Source organism: Nerophis lumbriciformis, linkage group LG18 (genome assembly GCF_033978685.3).
Source record: "Nerophis lumbriciformis linkage group LG18, RoL_Nlum_v2.1, whole genome shotgun sequence".
NCBI classification, from domain to species: Eukaryota; Metazoa; Chordata; class Actinopteri; order Syngnathiformes; family Syngnathidae; genus Nerophis; species Nerophis lumbriciformis.
Window position 1 is genome coordinate 35,771,671 of NC_084565.2, and position 22,669 is coordinate 35,794,339.

The window sequence follows — 22,669 nt, forward strand, 5'->3', positions numbered from 1 at the left end:
CTATTTGTTCTCAATTGTATTTGTCCTAATTCTGTTCACATGACGATAAATTACGCCTGTGGCGCCCCCAATGGATTATCCAGTAAATGGTTTGGAAGACACACGAGCACAGTAGATCTTAACCTTTTTGACATCGCAGCCCAACTTTTTTTCCACTACAAAAAGGGGCCTGAGGCCCACTCAAATATTAACACTGAACTAATAGTCTCACTCTTGATTTTAAATAAATGCTTTAAAATGTAATATCGGAAATTATCGGCATCGGTTTCCAAATTATCGGTATCGGTTTCAAAAAGATAAATGTATGACTTTTTAAAACGTCGCTGTGTACACGGACGTAGGGAGAAGTACAGAGCACCAATAAACCTTAAAAGGCACTGCCTTTGCGTGTTGGCCCAATCACATAATGCCTACGGCTTTTCACACACACACACACACACACACAAGTGTGTGTGTGTGTCAAGTGGTCAACAGCCATACAGGTCACACTGAGGGTGGCCGTATAAACAACTTTAACACTGTTACAAATATGCGCCACACTGTGAACCCACACCAAACAAGAATGCCAAACACATTTCGGGAGAACATATGCACCGTAACACAACATAAACACAACTGAACAAATACCCAGAACCCCTTGCAGCACTAACTCTTCCGGGACGCTACAATATACAACCCCCGCTACCCGCCCCCCAACCCCCCACCTCAACCCCGCCCACCTCAACCTCCTCATGCTCTCTCAGGGAGAGCATGTCCCAAATTCCAAGCTGCTGTTTTGAGGCATGTTAAAAAAAATAATGCACTTTGTGACTTCAATAATAAATATGGCAGTGCCATGTTGGCATTTTTTTCCATAACTTGAGTTAATTTATTTTGGAAAACCTTGTTACATTGTTTAATGCATCCAGCGGGGCATCACAACAAAATTAGGCATAATAATGTGTTCATTCCACCACTGTATATATCGGTATCGGTTGATATCAGAATCGGTAATTAATAGTTGGACAATATCGGAATATCGGCAAAAAAAACATTATCGGACATCTCTATTTACAACCTTGTCAAATGACATGAAACCATGTGTTAATCACAAGGATTATTTATTTAAACACAAACCCTAGGCTTAGGTCAGGCTGATTAGAAAAACAAGTACTAACCAAAATATACTGTTCATAAATAACTGCCGAAAAATAAATTGTCATACAATTATGTTATGCATAAAAAAATAAAGATAAAAAAAATACACGAGATTTTAAACATTATGTTTCATAACTTAACTGCTGATATAATTATAGTGCAATTGAAAAAACAGCCTCACCACTTTAGTCATCATTTTTGCGCTTAAACTTCAGGATTTTAGCTCGAGACTACCATGACTGCCACAAGTGGTGGAAAGGTGTATTACAACCAAGTACGGCTGAGAAACAAATATTCTTTCCTCAAATCAAATCCTTAAATTTTATAACAATTAGACAAATAGTCAATGACTTATGGACAATTAGTTGCCCAGTCCCACCTGTGCCCTGGTCAATACCTTTTTGCTAGGGGACTGCCATGTTTTTCCAACCTATCTTGCTCAAAGTGTACACACTTGTGCTTGTCAGTCCATTTAAAGGTGTTTGGGCTAAACACCTTTAAGTTACAGGGGGTGTTTTCTTAGAATGTATTTCAGCTGTGTGAGAAATTTCAAATACGACTAATGAGCGTTCAATAACAGCGCCATCATGTGGTGTTTTTGTCAGAAAAATAATAGCACAGGCGACACAGTAGGGCTGCATGCTTTGGCAAATGTTCAGGGGTAGGAGTTAGCTTAGTTGAAATAATAGCGTTTCTTCATAGAAACTTTATTAACCATGTAGACAGTATTTAAAGTAATATTTTGACATGTTTAACATGTTAACAAGTGTAAAACTAAGTTCATTACTATTAATTAAAAAAACAAAAAGGCGATTCACGTACCTACTGCATTGGAGGGTTTTTTTTAGATTGCAAGAGGACCCATGCCCTTATTTTAGTTGAAGTACGTAAAATATTTTTGTTTAAGTGTAAAACTATATATGCTGGTGTTTTGCATGACTTTAGAGCAGGGATCTTCAACGTTTTCCAGGGACCCCCAAATTGATGGAGAGATGGAGCAACTACCTACTAATTTATATTGTATAAAATTGTGTTTTCACTTAGACTGGCCCTAAATGTACCTTGTTGTACAATACCAAGATATTCAAGTTATACAGTATAGTGTCGCTAATAGCAAGCTGCCAACGAGCACACTAATCGCTACCTATCTTGAATGCTAACATTAATATTTTAGTAGCTATTCATGTTTTTATTTCAAACACTGCCATTTATAAACTACATTACAGTGTGTTTGATTACACAATATTAATGTGTATTGATTGATTGAAACTTTTATTAGTAGATTGCACAGTACAGTACATATTCCGTACAATTGACCACTAAATGGTAACGCCCGAATAAGTTTTTCAACCTGTTTAAGTCAGGCAGGGTCCATGTTAATCAATTCATGGTATTTAAAAGACATTAAGATTTGTGGAAAAATTACATATTTGGGCTGGTGGACAAAAAATAAAATTAAAATAAAATCGATTCACATCCGAATCGAATTCTTATTCATCCCAATTCTAAATTGATTCATAAATTTCAAAAATGTATTTAAAAAAAAAAAAAATACATATTTTGGGCGACTTGTTTAGGGTGTACCGCGCCTTCCACCCGATTGCAGCCGAGATAGGCTCCAGCACCCCCGTCACCCCGAAAGGGACAAGCGGTAGAAAATCGATGGATATTTTTTTTATAGAAATCCATAAAAAAAAAAAGTTCAAATAAAAACATTTTCAGGCTCTCTTTTCTAACCTGTAACCTGTTTTGAAAAATGTTCATAATGAATATTATCCCAAATATTACATTGCGTGAATCGGTTTAAATCGAGAATCGTGTTGAGTCGAGAATGGATTCAGAATTAAAGGGGAACATTATCACCAGACCTATGTAAGCGTCAATATATACCTTGATGTTGCAGAAAAAAGACCATATATTTTTTTAACCGATTTCCGAACTCTAAATGGGTGAATTTTGGCGAATTAAACGCCTTTCTAATATTCGCTCTCGGAGCGATGACGTCACAATGTGACGTCGCATCGGGAAGCAATCCGCCATTTTCTCAAACACTGAGTCAAATCAGCTCTGTTATTTTCCGTTTTTTCGACTGTTTTCTGTACCTTGGAGACATCATGCCTCGTCGGTGTGTTGTCGGAGGGTGTAACAACACGAACAGGGACGGATTCAAGTTGCACCAGTGGCCAAAAGATGCGAAAGTGGCAAGAATTTGGACGTTTGTTCCGCACACTTTACCGACGAAAGCTATGCTACGACAGAGATGGCAAGAATGTGTGGATATCCTGCGACACTCAAAGCAGATGCATTTCCAACGATAAAGTCAAAGAAATCTGCCGCCAGACCCCCATTGAATCTGCCGGAGTGTGTGAGCAATTCAGGGACAAAGGACCTCGGTAGCACGGCAAGCAATGGCGGCAGTTTGTTCCCGCAGACGAGCGAGCTAAACCCCCTGGATGTCTTAGCTCACACCGTCCCGAAGATGATCCAGAGAAGAATATCGACCCTAGCTTCCCTGGCCTGCTGACATGAGGGTATGTCTACAGAATATATTAATTGATGAAAATTGGGCTGTCTGCACTCTCAAAGTGCATGTTGTTGCCAAATGTATTTCATATGCTGTAAACCTAGTTCATAGTTGTTAGTTTCCTTTAATGCCAAACAAACACATACCAATCGTTGGTTAGAAGGCGATCGCCGAATTCGTCCTCGCTTTCTCCCGTGTCGCTGGCTGTCGTGTCGTTTTCGTCGGTTTCGCTTGCATACGGTTCAAACCGATATGGCTCAATAGCTTCAGTTTCTTTTTCAATTTCGTTTTCGCTACCTGCCTCCACACTACAACCATCCGTTTCAATACATTCGTAATCTGTTGAATCGCTTAAGCCGCTGAAATCCGAGTCTGAATCCGAGCTAATGTCGCTATAGCTTGCTGTTCTTTCCGCCATGTTTGTGTTGGCTTCACTATGTGACATCACAGGAAAATGGACGGGTGGTTAAAATCAGGCACTTTGAAGCTTTTTTTTTAGGGATATTGCGTGATGGGTAAAATTTTGAAAAAAACTTCGAAAAATATATTAAGCCAGTGGGAACTGATTTTTAATGGTTTTAACAATTCTGAAATTGTGATAATGTTCCCCTTTAAATCGTCACCCCAGGAATCGGAATCAGATCGAATTGTTAGCTGCCCAAAGAGTCACACCCCTACTGAATATACAACAAGATATGTAAAAAAATCTAAGCCAGAAATTTCCAGAACTCTCTGCAGTACCTCTGTCGACCCCCCATAGGTCACCAACCCCAGTCAAAGACCTCTGCTTCAGAGGCTAAACTGTGGTTATATTCCCATGTGTAAGACAATATGGGCATTCAACTTTGTATGATTGCAGGAGGCCAACAAGCTTGAGCATCCTTGAGTGTAAAAAGCTCAGTCATGTTAGTGTCTTGTCAGCGATCAGTCAATCAAGAAGATGAGCAATGTGTACACACTACATCCCACAGACAACTATCTCTGAGAGCTTGTGTGCCGTCACTCACTCTGCAAAACGAGCGTCCATTCACAATTGACCGGTTTTATAGTCTTGTTCTATAGTCAAGGCGATACATGTTGGGGGTGTTTGGAGAGCAGGGCTATTTATGACTGACATACATACATGTCATTTGAAGCTGAAGTGCAACACAGTAAAGGTTAAAGCAACACTCCGTAAATCACCAAATTGCAAGACCAAGAAAGAAATTGTGATTAATCTCCAATAAGGTTTTCATCCGACCTAGACTATTCAAAAGAACCAGTATATGGTCTAAAAGTACGCTATCCTGAGGTCCATAGAAAACCACAAAAGCCAATGTAGGAGCTTAAAGTATAGCCTGAATGGTAACCACAAGATAATATAAGCACCGGGTTAAATTTAGGTCCACCGCTTGTGTTGCATGAATGTTTTCTATGTCCTTCTCGACCGCTCCAGGAATTAAAGATGCACGGTGGTGGCTTCTTTGCACGTACAGCATGTCACGGACCATGACACTTGGCGTATGCAACCTTTGTGGGCTTAAAGCCCACAAAAGGATAATGACATCACGTTAAAAAAAGACCTAAACTTCAGGTAGTTATTGTCCTGTTTTCAGCCGTGAGCCTCATATTTTTCATTCAAATATTTTAGGAACGTCACTGCGTATCAACTTTGTATACTTATACTTGTATACTTAACAGCTCTAAATTCAACTTGCAAGAATAAATTATCCAAGGATGGCACTCATAGGTTTTTTGTTTTTTTATAAACAGGCTGAAGGGACGAATATGTAGGTTCTCAGTAGGGATGTTACGATATGAAAATTGACCAAAATTATCACGGTTATTATTATCGCGTTATTGCTCAATGTGACAGCCTGCCGCTTCCTTTAACTTGGACAAACACAACTATACCTTTGGCCATTAAAATCCGGTAATTTCCAGGAGTTATCTCACCTTCTGAGTAGCCTCTGATATACTAATGTTGTAAAAATGTGTCGAATAAATATTACATTTCAACATTTCTGTCAACAAAGATTTGCTTCAGCCTGCGACAGTCATTTTGATAGTAGGCTATTATAGCTAATATAGACACTTACATCATGTGTTGCCTTCATTATAAGACTTTGATACTGCTTTTCATTTTTTGCGGCTCTATATTTTTTGTCACATAATATGAATTTTTTAAAAAGTAAAAAAGATTTTGTGACGATAATAAATATACCCTATTTTTCGGACTATAAGTCACAGTTTTTTTTCATAGTTTGGCCGGGGGTGCGACTTATACTCAGGAGCGACTTATGTGTGAAATTATTAACACATTAGCGTAAAATATCAAATAATATTATTTATCTCATTCACGTAAGAGACTAGATGTATAAGATTTCATGGGATTTAGCGATTAGGAGTGACAGATTGTTTGGTAAACGTATAGCATGTTCTATATGTTATAGTTATTTGAATGACTCTTACCATAATATGTTACGTTAACATACCAGTTGGTTATTTATGCCTCATATAACGTACACTTATTCAGCCTGTTGTTCACTATTCTTTTTTAATTTTAAATTGCCTTTCAAATGTCTATTCTTGGTGTTGGCTTTTATCAAATAAATTTCCCCAAAAAATGCGACTTATACTCCAGTGCGACTTATATATGTTTTTTCCCTTCTTTGTTATGCATTTTCGGCCGGTGCGGCTTACACTGCAGAGCGACTTATACTCCGAAAAATACGGTACACAAACTGTTGCGTCGCAGTCCACACTATGGTGAGTTCAAGAACCGCCAAAATTAGTCGAACAAAACGATGTTTACCAAATACTCTCATTAGTGCATCATACACACAAACATATTAAACAGTGGGCTTTCTAACAATTGGGAAGGTTTGTGTCATGCTTGTCCTCAAACAAAAAACATACTAAAACAAAAAAATTACTTTCCCCCCATCTTTTTAGTCCCCATCTTTTAGTGCCACTAGGGCGGCACTAAAGAGCCGCGGGTTGCTGACCCCTGCTCTAGGTAATGTTGCAATATTCTAAGCCAACAAAGCAAGCATTACCTTTCAAAATACTAATTTACATTGGATATGCCTTATACATGCAACCAATTAGCTTTAGCGATTTTACGTGACCATTTGAACACCTAAAAATTAGCTAATCAAAGCTACAATTAAAATGCACATTACAATCAGACAGTTGCTGTAGTAATAAGTGCAATACTTGTCTTAGAACATTTTCTTTTTTTTTGCTATACGGTACGAAAGGGACAAGCGGTAGAAAAATGGATGGATCGATGGGTATAAACACTTCCTGAATACGGCAAGGACAAACTGAAATTAATGCATAATGCAAATGAGACTCAGAAGTGTCGGAAAGCAGGATGCAACAACTGGACAGCATAGTTATAATTATCAGCTCAGTGTGAATAAAAAAATAGTTTTTTTCTTTTACAAATTAAGATTTATTACCACATGAACCCATTAAAGTACCGGAAAAAGGTACCCTTGAGTACAGGTATCGATTCCCAGGGACTGGGAAGTGGGAAAGTAACCCAACCATTAGAAAAATCACTTTCGTAGAATTGGGGACCTTTAAAAATAAGCATGTTGAAAACTGATTCATGATTGTTTTGCCAGTCGCCACAAAGCCGACTACTTAACTTAGCAATGACGTTATTTTTTTTCCAAAAAAGAGAGAGTCACTCATTGCTTGTTTGATTACTTAAGTGTCGTACATTGCATCACACCACACCAGTTCTTTTTGAGAGTACATCCCAGGGTAAACAACGCTGTACAAACTTCCGAGAGTGCTACTGGAAAATAACTCACTGGGCCAATAAAAGCAGCTGTTCATAAAACACATATTTACAATGGAATTAAATCAAGTGAAGAAGAGTATTTTCTGCAGCTAAACCTGACCCAGACTAATAGGGGGAAAGGTACTGTCTGCGACCATTCAGCATCATGGCCATGAAGGATTAAAGCATTCTTTGTAAATGAAAAGAAAACAGCCTAAACGTGAAAGGGGGGGAAAGAGCTCCTGCTATGGGGGCGTGGTGTGACCTACTTTAGGATGTTATGCAACAGCGGGAGGAAGAAGTCCTGCTCTACAAATGGATAGCAGTCTATAGGCAGTAGGCACCATAGCGGAATGGTGCTTAAGGGCAGCATGCAGACTGAATAGCAATCGCCATGTGAGGGTGAGCTAAAGGAGGAAGCGCCTCAGGCAAGACGAACCAGTCCTCAACTGCAAATATACTCCTCTGACTGACCTACTTCAAATGAGCAGTTTTGAGACTAATTGGTACATAAAGAAGCAAAACTGTGATAAAATCGCTACTACTTTTAAAATCAGGGCAGATCAGGAACAAAGTGACCATAGTAGTTAGTGCATAAGGCAGATGGAGAAGTGCTAAATTGTTGCATATAACAATTGTGCTGAAGGAAATAAATACCCATCTCCTTTGGCCTAGTAAGTTAAAGTGCTGGTATTATTGCACATCGTCCTATTACATAAGTAGTTAGCAATAACGGATGTATTTGCACATGTAAAATTGGACCAAAAAACCTTACATTAATGTATTTATGTATGAAATATTGCACAAAATATGAATACATCACTTTTAGAAATCTATTGGAACTAATGTCAAGTATTTATAGCTTTCTTATACTGTAAATCCATGCTCTTGTCCTTAAATGTGATTTACCACCTATGACCCATCAGATACTAAAGTCAAAACAAAGCCTACTACTAGCAAAGATGAGCAAAAAACAAAAGTCTAAGGAGAGTTTTTTTGCAAAGGGAAAAAGCCAAGGGCTCCCACTAACTGAACGTTATGGTGAGTTTATTCATGTATTCATTTTTCATGCACTTATTTGCTATATCTATCTGCCACACGTAGAAGGCCGGTCCGTGAAAATAATGCCTACATTAAACAGGTCCCTGGTGCAAAAAAGGTCGGGAACCCCTGGTCTACATAACATGTAATGGTGGTTCTTTGGTCAAAATGTTGCATCGATTATATTTTACATTTTCAAGTCACTTTCTGACATGCGCCGTTTTGTGGGCGGTCTTATTTACGTGGCTCACCTACGGCAGCGTCTTCTCCCCGTCATCTTTGTTGTAGCGGTGTAGCGTGCAAGTTAGAGAGTGGAAGAAGTGTCAAAAGATGGAGCTAACTGTTTTAATGACATTCACACTTTACTTCAATCAATAACGGAGCAGCATCTCCTCATCCGTGACTCACTAGTTCAACTACAACGCCGGAAATGTGTCCCGTGAAAAAACGTCCGACCGGAACCCTCTTATAACTAAAGTTTCTTGGGTGGATAATGTAAACCCACTACACCGGTCGTTTTTAGCCCTTCCATAGAGAGATATAAGTTAGAACTTGACGCTACTTTATACTAGAAATGGCAACATCAGAGGATGAATGCTCCATAACAAGAAGATAGAGAAAAAGAGAAAAAGATGAAGCTTATCGACTACGGCATCGCCACGGACTACAGTGGCGGACGTGCGCAAATTTTCAGGATTTATGCAGATCTCAATAACACATCAGCAGGTACCAGAAGGTAAGAAAAGTTGGTTTTGCATAATATTGTGAAACAAAACGCCAGATAATAAATATGTCTGCTAATGGGTGCCATTGTGCGGTCCTTATACACACACACCATAGTAATACTCGTATCTCTGACTACGGTAGCCGTAATGGGCCGATAATCCATCAAGCAGTGCGGCTTCAAAGTCATACTAAAACATTTTGACAGATTTTTGAGTGCCGTGTGTAATGTTCCATTATTTCAATGGAACATTTAAAGTTTTGGTGTCGTCAGTCTACACCAGTGGTTCCTAACCTGGGTTCGATCGAACCCTAGGGGTTCGGTGAGTCGGCCTCAGGGGTTCGGCGGAGGTCAAAACACACCCGACTCATCATGTAAATACAAACTTCTCCCTGGTCTACACGCATCTCTGGTGTGACTACCATCTACTGGTCACACTTATCATTACACCATGTACCAAATAAAATTGCTTCGAGGTCGGTAAGTACAGCCAGAATTATTCCGTACATTAGGCGCACCGGGTTATAAGGCGCAATGTCGATTTTTGAGAAAATTAAAGGATTTTAAGTGCGCCTTATAGTCCTAAAATACGGTAATTGTTTAGATAATATACAATCTTAATTTTTTGGTAACATTATTGTAACAATACTGATGAAAAAAATGATATACCTATTGAGCCAGTATGAAACTGTACATAACGTGTTTTCTATGGTTACCTGATTTGCCCATTTAAAACAGAAGTAAGCAATTTGTTGCTACACTATATCAGCATCCTTTACGCAGAGATCCTGCAAAAAGCTGGGTTCTCACAGACATTAGCGCAAATGCGACACACCTGACAAAGTTAGCAGAAGCTGATACCGGCAATGCTTTCAACACAAAAGGACGGGCATTTCCTTCCTCAGTTACGACTCCAATATTACTTCTGCGGGCAGAATATTGACAGGACAACGTCACCTTCGCCCTATTCTGGGAAGTGCAGTTGTCTTGGCTTTCGGAGCTTTACAATGAGTTGTTGATTACACATAATCTGGGTTAATGGGAGGGTTCTGGGTTTCTAGTAATTCTAACAAACACATCTTCCTGCTTGGATATTACCTGTTGGTGTTGGGACCAGTTCCAATTAACAGGTATGTTCATTAAATCTTCAGTCCCTGACTGATGACAGCAGTAAAAAAAAAGAACAACCGGCTTAAGATAGGTCTATCTGCCGATTCAAATGGTATCAGCAGCTGCATGGCATGCCATCAAGGCCTTGATCCCTTCATGGCTGGGATGTTCTGCGAGGTGATTACAAGTGTCCCAAGGTGTCGGGCATGACAGCACACGTGAGTGTGTTTGGACCTTCCGTCCTCGCTCTTTTTTGAAATTCCTTCTGTACAGTCACACAAATGCTGAATCAGGACACGGTTGCCTCTGGCCTCAAAGGAAATGAGCTTGGCTGAGTCAGAAGATGACGCTGGAGCTGCTGCTCGGTCAGACAAAAGAATGCTAGCGGATCTGCGAGCACCCCCACCACCTGCCCCCACCCGATCTCAGATCAGCTGCTCATTAAACCCTCTGGCACGCTGCCGCTACCGAAGCTAACTGTGACGTGCACACACTGATCTCACATTGTTACACTGTGAAACTGAGTAACCTAACCTGCATCAACTTGACTTACTCTTCAGATCTTCAGCCATTTTTTTTTATCTTGAACAGAATACTTCAAAGAATCTTTGTTAGTGTTTCCATACTAGTGTAAGTGAGGCCAGACAGTTTGGCTGGGCCATGTGTACATTGATAAACCACACACCCTGACAACCTCAAGAGCAGTGCCTGCATGTGCTTGTAACACATGCCGGACAATCACGGTTTGAGTCCCGCAAAATAGCATGAACTGAACTGGGCGGGTTACATTAGCAAGAATATAGAGTGAAACAATAATACTGATCAATAACATGAAGATATGGAACTGTGTGTCCCCCCTTAAAAACAGTCTAAAAAACTAAAACCACGGCACGTTGTGTACATGGTAAATAAAAACAGAATACAATGATTTGCAAATCCTTTTCAACATATGTTCAACTGAATAGACTGCAAACACAAGACACTTAATGTTCGAACTGGAAAACGTAGTTAGTTTTTGCAAATATGAGCTCATTTGGAATTTGATGCATGCAACATGTTTGAAAAAAGATGGCAAAAGTGGCAAAAAAGACTGAGAAAGTTAAGGAATGCTCATCAAACACGTATTTGGAACATCCCACAGGTGAACAGGCTAATTGGGAAAAGGTGGGTGCCATGCTCGGGTATAAAAGCAGCTTCCATGAAATGCTCAGTCATTCACAAACAAGGATGGGGCGAGGGTCACCACTTTGTCAACAAACGTGCGAGCAAATTGTCAAACAACAACATTTCTCAATGAGCTATTGCAAGGAATTTAGGGATTTCACCATCTACTGTCCGTAATATCATCAAAGGGTTCAGATAATCTGGAGAAATCACTGCACGTAAGCAGCAAGTACGAAAACCAACGTGACCTTCGATCCCTCAGGCGGTACTGCATCAAAAACCGACATCAGTGTGTAAAGAATATCACCATATGTGCTCAGGAACACTTTAGAAAACCACTGTCAGTAACTACATTTCGTCGCTACATCTGTAAGTGCACGTTAAAACTCTACTATGCAAAGCGAAAGCCATTCATCAACAACACCCAGAAACGCCGCCGGTTTCGCTGGGCCCGAGCTCATCTAAGATGGATTAATACAAAGTGGGAAAGTGTTCTGTGGTCTGACGAGTCCACATTTCAAATTGTTTTTGGAAACTGTGGAAGTCGTGTCCTCCGGACCAAAGAGGAAAAGAACCATCCGGATTGTTATAGGCATAAAGTTCAAAAGCCAGCATCTGTGATGGTATGGGGGTGTATTAGTGCCCAAGGCATGGGTAACTTACACATCTGTGAAGGCAAAATTATTGCTGAAAAGGTACATACAGGTTTTGGAGCAACATATCTTGCCATCCAAGCAACGTTATGATGGACGCCCCTGCTTATTTCAGCAAGACAATGCCAAGCCACGTGTTACAACAGTGTGGCTTCGTAGTAACAGAGTGCGGGTACTAGACTGGCCTGCCTGTAGTCCAGACCTGTCTCCCATTGAAAATGTGAGGTGCAATATGAAGCCTAAAATACAACAGAGACCCCAATCTATTGAACAACTTAAGCTGTACATCAAGCAAGAATGGGAAAGATGTGTCTCCTCAGTTCCCAAACATTTACTGAGTGTTGTTAAAAGGAAAGGCCATGTAACAGTGGTAAAAATGCCCCTGTGACAACTTTTTTGCAATGTGTTGCTGCATTTAAATTCTCAGTTAATGATTATTTGCAAAAAAAAAAAAAAAAAAAAAAAAAAAAAGTTTCTCAGTGTGAACATTAAATATATTGTCTTTGCAGTCTATTCAATTGAATATAAGTAGAAAATGATTTGCAAATCATTGTATTTACGAATTACACAACGTGCCAACTTCACTGGTTTTGGGTTTTGTACAGGATTTCATAAACCTGAGTGAATGAACACTAGTCCTACTTCAGTTTGGTAGTGTTATGATTGGTTCAAGTTATTTAACAGCTGTATTAGCCAGTCAGCCAGAAATAAGTAGTAATAAAAACAGATCCTGCTTGAAGGGTTGCAACCAACAGCACTACTCCCATTTCTCATTTCTACAATTAGTAATAATCTATATGAAATGAAACACACCCTTTGGGTGCTAAAGCCTTGTTCGCACTGCAGGTTCATTCAGATTTTTTTGCCCATACACGACCTGTGCAATCCCAAATTTTTCATATGAATAAATAAATGATAAATGGGTTGCACTTGTATCGCGCTTTTCTACCTTCAAGGTACTCAAAGCGCTTTGACACTACTTCCACATTTACCCATTCACACACACATTCACACACTGATGGAGGGAGATGCCATGCAAGGCGCTAACCAGCACCCATCAGGAGCAAGGGTGAAGTGTCTTGCTCAGGACACAACGGACATGACAAGGTTGGTACTAGGTGGGGATTGAACCAGGGACCCTCGGGTCGCGCACAGCCATTCTTCCACTGCGCCACGCCGTCCCATATCCGACCCAGGCCTCTTTTGTAAGTGGATATAAATCAAATATATGCGCGTTGTGTCCTCAATGTGAATGCTCACGCACTCAGGTCCCATTCATCCGACCAGAACATCACCAAAAAGCGATAAGCGCCAAAATAGACTGTTAAGAAATGAATACCGTATTTTTCGGAGTATAAGTCGCTCCGGAATCTACGTCGCACCGGCCGAAAATGCATAATAAAGAAGGGGAAAAAAACATATATAAGTCACACTGGAGTATAAGTCGCATTTTTGGGGGAAATTTATTTGATAAAAGCCAACACCAAGAATAGACATTTGAAAGGCAATTTAAAATAAATAAAGAATAGTGAACAACAGGCTGAATAAGTGTACGTTATATGAGGCATAGATAACCAACTGGTATGTTAATGTAACATATTATGGTAAGAGTCATTCAAATAACTATAACATATAGAACATGCTATACGTTTACCAAACAATCTGTCACTCCTAATCGCTAAATCCCATGAAATCTTCTTCCTCGGTGTCGCTTCTAAACAACTCTGCCAACTCCAAAAGGTATGCGCCGCTTCCTCTTGCCGTTTTCTGCTGCATATTTCACTATGTCCAGCTTGTAATCGGCAGTATATGATTTCCTTTTCGGTGCCATTTTTGTTCAGCCCTTCTCAGTTTTTATAAGTTACCGCCAATGTTGAAATGATCCATTTTTATAGCTACGGATGTAGTAGCAGGTAGCATCCTATGACCTTCAATGCACTTCTGCCATGACCTGCCCCCGCCAAATTTTTATTGGTTGACGTGTGTGTGACGATTGCTGACATTCGCCTAGTCTCTTACAGGAATGAGATAAATATTATTATTTGATATTTTACGGTAATGTGTTAATAATTTCACACATAAATCGCTCCGGAGTATAAATCACACCCCCGGACAAACTATGAAAAAAACTGCGACTTATAATCCGAAAAATACGGTAGTTGGGAATTAAACAAAAAACAGGTTAAAATATGTTTTAGGGGTTTCACAGGAAAGTTCCACCACTTTCGTCTCTGACTGCTCGCCCACAGACACGCTCTTCAAGCCGACATTGAAGCAAAATATCCCGTGAAACTGCCAGAGCAAAAACACTTGTCCACTTCCTTCTTAATCTTTACGCACAATAATTCTTCTTAATAATAATAATTAATTAATTAATTAATTATTATATATATATATATATATATATATATATATATATGTAATATATATATATATATATATATATATATATATATATATATAATTAATTAATTAATTAATTAATTAATTAATTAATAATAATAATTCTTCTTAATCTTTATGCACAATAATTCGGTTCCGAAAATGTTAGTTTGATTGCACAAAATCCTTGAAACTGCCACAAATGTGCCTGTACTGAGACAGACTAGTGTGGAAGCCATGTTTACTTCCTTAATCACTGCAGTGCATGCCACGTCATGACGTCATGTCAGCATGCAGGTCCGATTGCATTCATATTAGAAATCATATTTTTTGGGGGGATGTGAACGGCTTCTAAATAGAACGGATTTGATGAAAGAAATCCTACTTAGACATCCGACCCTGCAGTGTGAAAGTAGCTTAAATGTACCGTTACAACTCATACTCAGATACTAAATAAGACACCCAGCTGACTCTGAGCTTTGTGATTGGACAGCTATAGTTTTTGATGTGGAACAGTTACTGAAAGTAGTCCAGTCCAATAAATAAGATGAGCAAAATAGTTTTTCATCATTTTCCGTTTCTTAAACGGTCAAATTTAATATGAGAAGCCCAGACAGAAGAAAAGGAAGGAGGTTAGAGAGTTCAAAAGTCCACTATCAACTTCAGCACAAGCACATTGTGGGCCAAGGATGTGTGCCAAGAATTGTTAAAGCAAAAAAAAGTAGGCCAGTCACATCTGCCAGAGAAACAAGAGAATGTGGGTTTGAGAGTTTGCACACATGTTTAACATTTTCCCTCAAATATGAGAGAGAAACAGCAGATTATCTCCTGAATAATCCACAAGTCCACTGTTGTATCCTCAGGACAGTCAGGACGCACAGGTGTTACTGAGCGGAGGCAGACTTGTGACAAATGGCAGTATATATATATGTTATAGACATAATATAATATATCTGTATATATATATTATTCTGTACACATATTATGTATATATTAGTATATACGTTAAATTTTTTATCGCTATATTAGTCTATTTATACCTGCATTGTCCTTTCCATCCTTACACGTTCCATCATTGTAACTGAGCTACTGTGTTGAACAATTTCCCTTGTGGATCATTAAAGTTTGTCTAAGTCTAAGTCTAAACATCTGATGGAATGGATATCGTTCAAGATAAAGCCCCCCCCCCCCTTTAACAGGACATGAGTGTCTGAATCCAAAAACTACATCATTGGGACTTTGGGAGGACATGTAGCAACATCATCATTAAAGCAGCACTAAGTAACTTTTCAACTTTCATAAAATATTTTCGGAACTTTTGGGAAGATACATGGACTTACAACTCGTTAAAAGACACCTCTGTCATGGCCTGAGGGGGTTTGTATCACTTTCACTGGCACATAGCAACTTTGAGGAGGGTGTCAGGAACCGTGCCACACAAAAAACTACAAATGTGTTGACTTGCTTTACGGCATATGGCATACTCACTTTCCCCATTCGTTAAAAAGACGGAAGTAAATGCGAACAACTACGTGCCACCAGAAAACTAAAAGAAGAAGAAAAACGCTTACGTGCAATTACTGCCATAATGGTCGAAGCTCCAATACAACCAAAGAAACAAAAAGTTTTGTCTGAGGAGAAATAAAAAGACAAAAGGACAATCAGGATTGAAATTGCCCCGGCTTTTACTTGCTAGCGTGAGCTCAAAGACGAGGAATTTCAGACCAATGCTGCCTTGACTCTGTTCCTTCTAAACTAGTGAGTGAGTTTCAATGCTCAAATCAAAATGACAATGCTAATGAAAGCTGTCGGAAATGTGCGTGGTAACAATTAATAGCCACCTGCGTGATAGTTCCACACTACTTCCTTTGGAAAAAAACTCTCCCTTCAATACATTCTTGGTAGTAGCGTCATGTTTGTAGCACAATCCAGGATCATTTCTTGATAGTGTCTGCTGTTTAACATCAACGTAGACATTAGAGAACCAATATTTGTGCCAATATTACAGTGGACATCATGTCAGTTTGACGCTATATGCGCTAGTCCTCATGGGAAATGTGGTCTTCTGGCAAAACACTACCAAAATCAACCAAAACTGTCAATTCTTAGTGGGGCTTTAAAATGTCCATAGTCATTGCATCTCCAGAGAGATGGTTGCAGGCTCCCAAAGTTATAGTTGTTTTAAAATGTCCTAATGGAGTTCAATAATGTGCAATAACAGCAATGTGTCACTAGTAGGGCTGTGAATCTTTCGGTGTCCCACGATTCGATTCAATATCGATTCTTGGGGTCACGATTTGATTCAAAATCGATTTTTTTTTCAATTCAACACGATTCTCGATTCAAAAACAAATTTTTTTCCCAATTCAAAAGGATTCTCTATTCATTCAATACATAGGATTTCAGCAGGATCTACCCCAGTCTGCTGACATGCAAGCAGAGTAGTAGACTTTTGTAAAAAGCTTTTATAATTGTAAAGGACAATGTTTTATCAACCGATTGCAATAATGTAAATTTGTTTTAACTATTAAATGAACCAAAAATATGATTTATTTTATCTTTGTGAAAATATTGGACACAGTGTGTTGTCAAGCTTATGAGATGCGATGCAAGCGTAAGCCACTGTGACACTATTGTTCTTTTTTTAATTATTTTTTTTATAACTGTCTAATGATAATGTCAGAGGGATTTTTAATCACTGCTATGTTGAAATTGTAACTAATATTGATACTGTTGTTGATAATATTCATTTTTGTTTCACTACTTTTGGTTTGTTCTGTGTCGTGTTTGTGTCTCCTCTCAATTGCTCTGTTTATTGCAGTTCTGAGTGTTGCTGGGTCGGGTATGGTTTTGGAATTGGATTGCATTGTTAGGGTATTGCTGTGTATTGTTTTGTTGGATTGATTAATTAAAAAAAAAAATATAATAATAAAAATAATTAAAAAAAAATAGTTTTTTGTTTTTTTTAATAAATCGATTTTTAAAAAAATGAGAATTGATTCTGACTCACGATTCGAATTCAAATTGATTTTTTCCCACACCCCTGGTCACTAAAGTCTGTTTATGAGCGTAAACTAGTGTTGTCCTGATACCAACATTTTGGTACCGGTACTAAAATTATTTTGATACTTTTCGGTACTTTTCTAAATAAAGGGGACCACAAAAAATTGCATTATTGGCTTTATTTAAACAAAATGTTTTTATTGCAAGTTTGTCCTTCAATAAAATAGTGAACACACAAGACAACTTGTTTTTTAGTAGTAAGTAAGCAAACAAAGGCTGCTAATTTAGCTGCTGACATATGCAGTAATATATTGTGTCATTTTCCATTCTCTTATTTTGTCATAATTATTAAGGACAAGTGGTGGCAGACCGGTACTTTTCAGAGGCGGTATAGTACCGTATATGATTCATTAGTATCGCGGTACTATACTAATACCGGTATACCGTACAACCCTAGCGTAAACAAAATATAAAATGCTCGCTTTTAAAGCTACTGCTTTTCATAGCATCATGAAGAAAAAACATCCTTCCTCATGGATTAGAGATCTAACAAACCTTCACAGAGACAGTGTTGTAAAAAAGCAGGCTTTGCTACACACTGTAAAATAAAGACGTGGAAGCTGTAGGCTTGATCATTTTCTTCAACGGACAGGCTAACCAAGCATTATGTTGTTAAAATGTAACTTTAAAAAAAAGTGTAGCCCATATAGCTATGCTAATGTTGCTAACTTTAATGTCCTTTCCCTTAAAAATCACACCTGAGCTTTAATGACAAGGTTTGCCTTTGCATGCCTTTCTAATTTCTCTTTCATTCCCGTGAGAGCTTGAAACGTTGTGTGCTGACTTGCTGTATCGCATGAGACACAAAGCATGTTAACGCTCAATCTCACAATGACGTACAGAGGGATAAACAGGCTTGCATCTACACCATTAAGCCTATTTTGGCATGAAGTGAAGCTTCAGAATCCATGTCTTTCCATTTTAGTATGTTGTAAATTTGCATTCAAACATTTCACTGACCCAAGGGCCTGATCTCCTTAAAACCAGTCCTTTGCATGCCTTCCTGGTGCAGAAAACCTCAAATTAAAAAGGCATTTGCACTCTTTCAACAGCCCCATTTAATGAGCAATAAAAACTTGTTTTGCAGAGTCGACTTGTAAATGTTGTCAGTGTTGTCACGCATAACTGTCAAAATCTTCAAATCCATAACCCATCAGATGCATTTCAGGCATGATAACACAAACATCTAATATTATATCAGCAAACAGTAGCGTTTTATTATTAGCAAAAAATATTTTGCTTATCAAGTTATATGATTTTGGCAACAGAACCCGATTTTGATAAGACGATAATCATTGCAATGACTTCCACACAAGCTAATAAACCTACCGGGCACACATTTACAAGGATCCTAACATGACCACGCCAGTCCTGTGACGCACGGCCCTCGCTTGCATAAAAAAAAAATACACAGGCGTCTTTTTCCCGGGGCACAGAATGCATAGGAGCGCACACTGTGGCTCTATGTGCCAACATTCTGGGTCGGATTTTCCATAGAAGTTTGAATTCGACCAAAACTTTTTGAAAAACATGTTATTAGAATATAAAACATCATGCACACATTTCACATTTAAGCATGATAATTGATAATTAATGACAAAGAGCAGACCATAAATTCCAGCATGTTAAGTAGATTACAGCCATGTGCTAAATGTAAACAGCATTGGTGGTCCCACCTATGGGTTGTGGTCAAAATGCTTTACAAAATTACATTTTCATCACGATTACAATTTTGGCTGCCACCATTAAAAAAAGTGAATCTTTAACGTTATTAACTCGGCAGGCCGATAAATGCTTTAAAATGTAATATCGGAAATTATCGGTATCGGTTTCAAAAAGTAAAATGTATGACTTTTTAAAATGCCGCTGTGTACACGGACGTAGGGAGAAGTACAGAGCGCCAATAAACTTTAAAGGCACTGCCTTTGCGGCCCAGTCACATAATATCTACGGCTTTTCACACACACAAGTGAATGCAAGCCATACTTGGTCAACAGCCATACAGGTCACACTGAGGGTGGCCGTATAAACATCTTTAACACTGTTACAAATTTGCGCCACACTGTGAACCCACACCAAACAAGAATGACGAACACATTTCGGGAGAACATCTGCACCGTAACACAACATAAACACAACAGAACAAATACCCAGAACCCCTTGCAGCACTAACTCTTCCGGGACGCTACAATATACACCAAAATCCACAGTGTCGAGTTAAAACAGACAAAACTCGTCCATTCAACAGGAAGTAAACGTCACATAAAACGAAAGTGACAACAATGATTAATTTGGTCTCACAAAATTATTGACAATAGTAACAACAGTAAGTGAACTCGCGTGACGTCACATAAACAGGAAGTGACATCAGTAGAGATGTCCGATAATGGCTTTTTTGCCGATATCCAATATTTCGATATTGTCCAACTCTTAATTACCGATTCCGATATCAACCGATACCGATATATACAGTTGTGGAATTAACACATTATTATGCCTAATTTTGTCGTGATGCCCCACTGGATGCATTAAACAATGTAACAAGGTTTTCCAAAATAAATCAACTCAAGTTATGGAAAAAAATGCCAACATGGCACTGCCATATTTATTATTGAAGTCACAAAGTGCATTCTTTTTTTTAACATGCCTCAAAACAGCAGCTTGGAATTTGGGACATGCTCTCCCTGAGAGGGCATGAGGAGGTTGAGGTGGGCGGGGTTGGGGGGAGGGGGTAGCGGGGGTGTATATTGTAGCGTCCCGGAAGAGTCCGTGCTGCAAGGGGTTCTGGGTATTTGTTCTGTTGTGTTTATGTTGTGTTACGGTGCGGATGTTCTCCTGTAATGTGTTTGTCATTCTTGTTTGGTGTGGGTTCACAGTGTGGCGCATATTTGGAACAGTGTTAAAGTTGTTTATACGGCCACCCTCAGTGTGACCTGTATGGCTGTTGACCAAGTATGAATTTCATTCACTTGTGTGTGTGAAAAGCCGTAGATATTATGTGATTGGGCCGGCACGCAAAGGCAGTGCCTTTAAAGGCACGCCCCTAATATTGTTGTCTGGGTGGAAATCGGGAGAAATTCGGGAGAATGGTTGCCCCGGGAGATTGTCGGGAGGGGCACTGAAATTCGGGAGTCTCCCAGGAAAATCGGGAGGGTTGGCAAGTATGACTGGGAGACGCAAGTGCTCTGTACTTCTCCCTACGTCCGTGTACAACATACATACAGCGGCGTTTAAAAAAAAATCATACATTTCACTTTTTGAAACTGATACCGATCATTTCCGATATTACATTTTAACGCATTTATCGGCTGATAACATCGGCAGTCCGATACTATCGGACATCTCTACACATCAGTGGTTGATTTGGTCTCAAAAAGTGTTGACAATAATATATTTTATTGGCAATACTTTGTAGGTGAATTTATTGTAAAGTAAAATTTGTTATAAAAGTTATTAACATTGAAAAAGGAGGATTTGCTGCATAGTAAATCAAGCACCTTTACAGCCTGTAACGGCAGGAACATTTAAAGTTTTGGTGTTGTTTACTGGCATCACATTGCAATCTACACTTATCTCTTATGTGTGACTACCATCTACCGGTCACACTTGTTAAGTCATGTACAAAAAAAATTTGCTTCGAGGTCAGTAAGCACAACCAGAATTATTCCGTGTAGGTGCACCGTGTTATAAGACGCACTGTCGATTTTTGAGAAAATGAAAGGATTTTAAGTGCGCCTTAGAGTCTGAAAAAAAGCCACCAAATTAAGTTTTTTTTTACTAAATTTAAAACACTTCCGTGTGGTCTACATGACATGTAATGGTGACGCTCTGGTCCAAATTGTACATAGATTTTGTTTTGGAGACTACAACTGAATAAAAATGGCGGACTCAGGCAAAGCTTTTTTAGTAAACCTCTACCGCATACTGTATGGAGATAGCCGCTGACGTAACTGAGGCAAAATACGTCACTAAAGCCTTAAAGTACAAAAGGCAAAAAAGTGTTTTATAATTATCGCCGTCAGGCAACCATGGTTGGAATTAACATTTTTAGCAGTTATGGAGATCCAACATACACAAACACAGGTGCAAACTGGTAAGAAAAGTTGGTTTTGACCTCTAATTGTCCCGCAGAACACGGCTGTTCTTTCTACAGTCCCGAAAAAACCTACCAAAAATTTACGAATAATGCTAAAGGCGTCATGTAATGTGAAAAACTGAACTTTTAATGCTGATTATATGTAAAGTGTTTGTTTAGCCTTTTTATTAGACTATTTCATTACAAATTACATGATGACGTCATGTTTACACAGATGGCCGACCTGTGAGAAACACTACCTTTTACCTGGCATAATGAATAATTGTGATTAATAATCACGTTTAAGACTAGTGTTGTCCCGATACTAATACTTTGGTACCGGTACCAAAATTATTTCGATACTTTTCGGTACTTTTCTAAATAAAGTGGACCACAAAAAATTTGCATTATTGGCTTTTTTTAAACACAAAATATTACGGTACATTAAACATGTTTCTTATTGCAAGTTTGTCCTTAAATAAAATAGTGAACATACAAGACAACTTGTCTTTTATTAGTAAGTAGGCAAACAAAGGCTCTTACCGGTAATTTAGCTGCTGACTGTCAGTTTGGTTGTGTTTTAATTTTTCATGCGTGTGTGTAGTATTTCCTGTCAGCGCTCTTGTTTTGGTTCTGTTTCCTGTTTGTCTCCCTGAGTGCTGTGTCCCCTCAGCTGTGGCTGATTGGCACCTGGCCACACCTGGTGTCAATCAGCCAGCTGCTATTTATACCTGCCCTACCCTCCAGTCTCTGCTGGATTATTGTCATTGTCATTACTACCTGTCTTAATACTTGTCGTTGTAGCTCTGTCTACTTTTGTTTCACTCTGCTCATGTCCTAGTTCCTTCGTGTCACAGTAAGTGTTTTTGTTTCTTGTCCACAGTCAGCCTCTGTGCTATTTTAGTTCATAGCCAAGTTTGTTCTCCGCCTTGTGCGCGCCTTTTGTTGTTACCCTTTTGTTTGTTTTTTTGCCATAGTGTTTAATTAAATCATGTTTTCTCGCACAATGCCTTCCGCCTTC

At 38.9% G+C, this 22,669-nt stretch overlaps 1 protein-coding gene across 4 annotated transcripts in view; it reads right to left on the reverse strand.

Moving 5' to 3' along the window:
* The window catches only part of suco (SUN domain containing ossification factor), an 89,396-nt gene that overhangs the window by 46,606 nt on the left and 20,121 nt on the right, over positions 1-22,669 (reverse strand). The gene's annotated exons all lie outside the window — the stretch shown is intronic.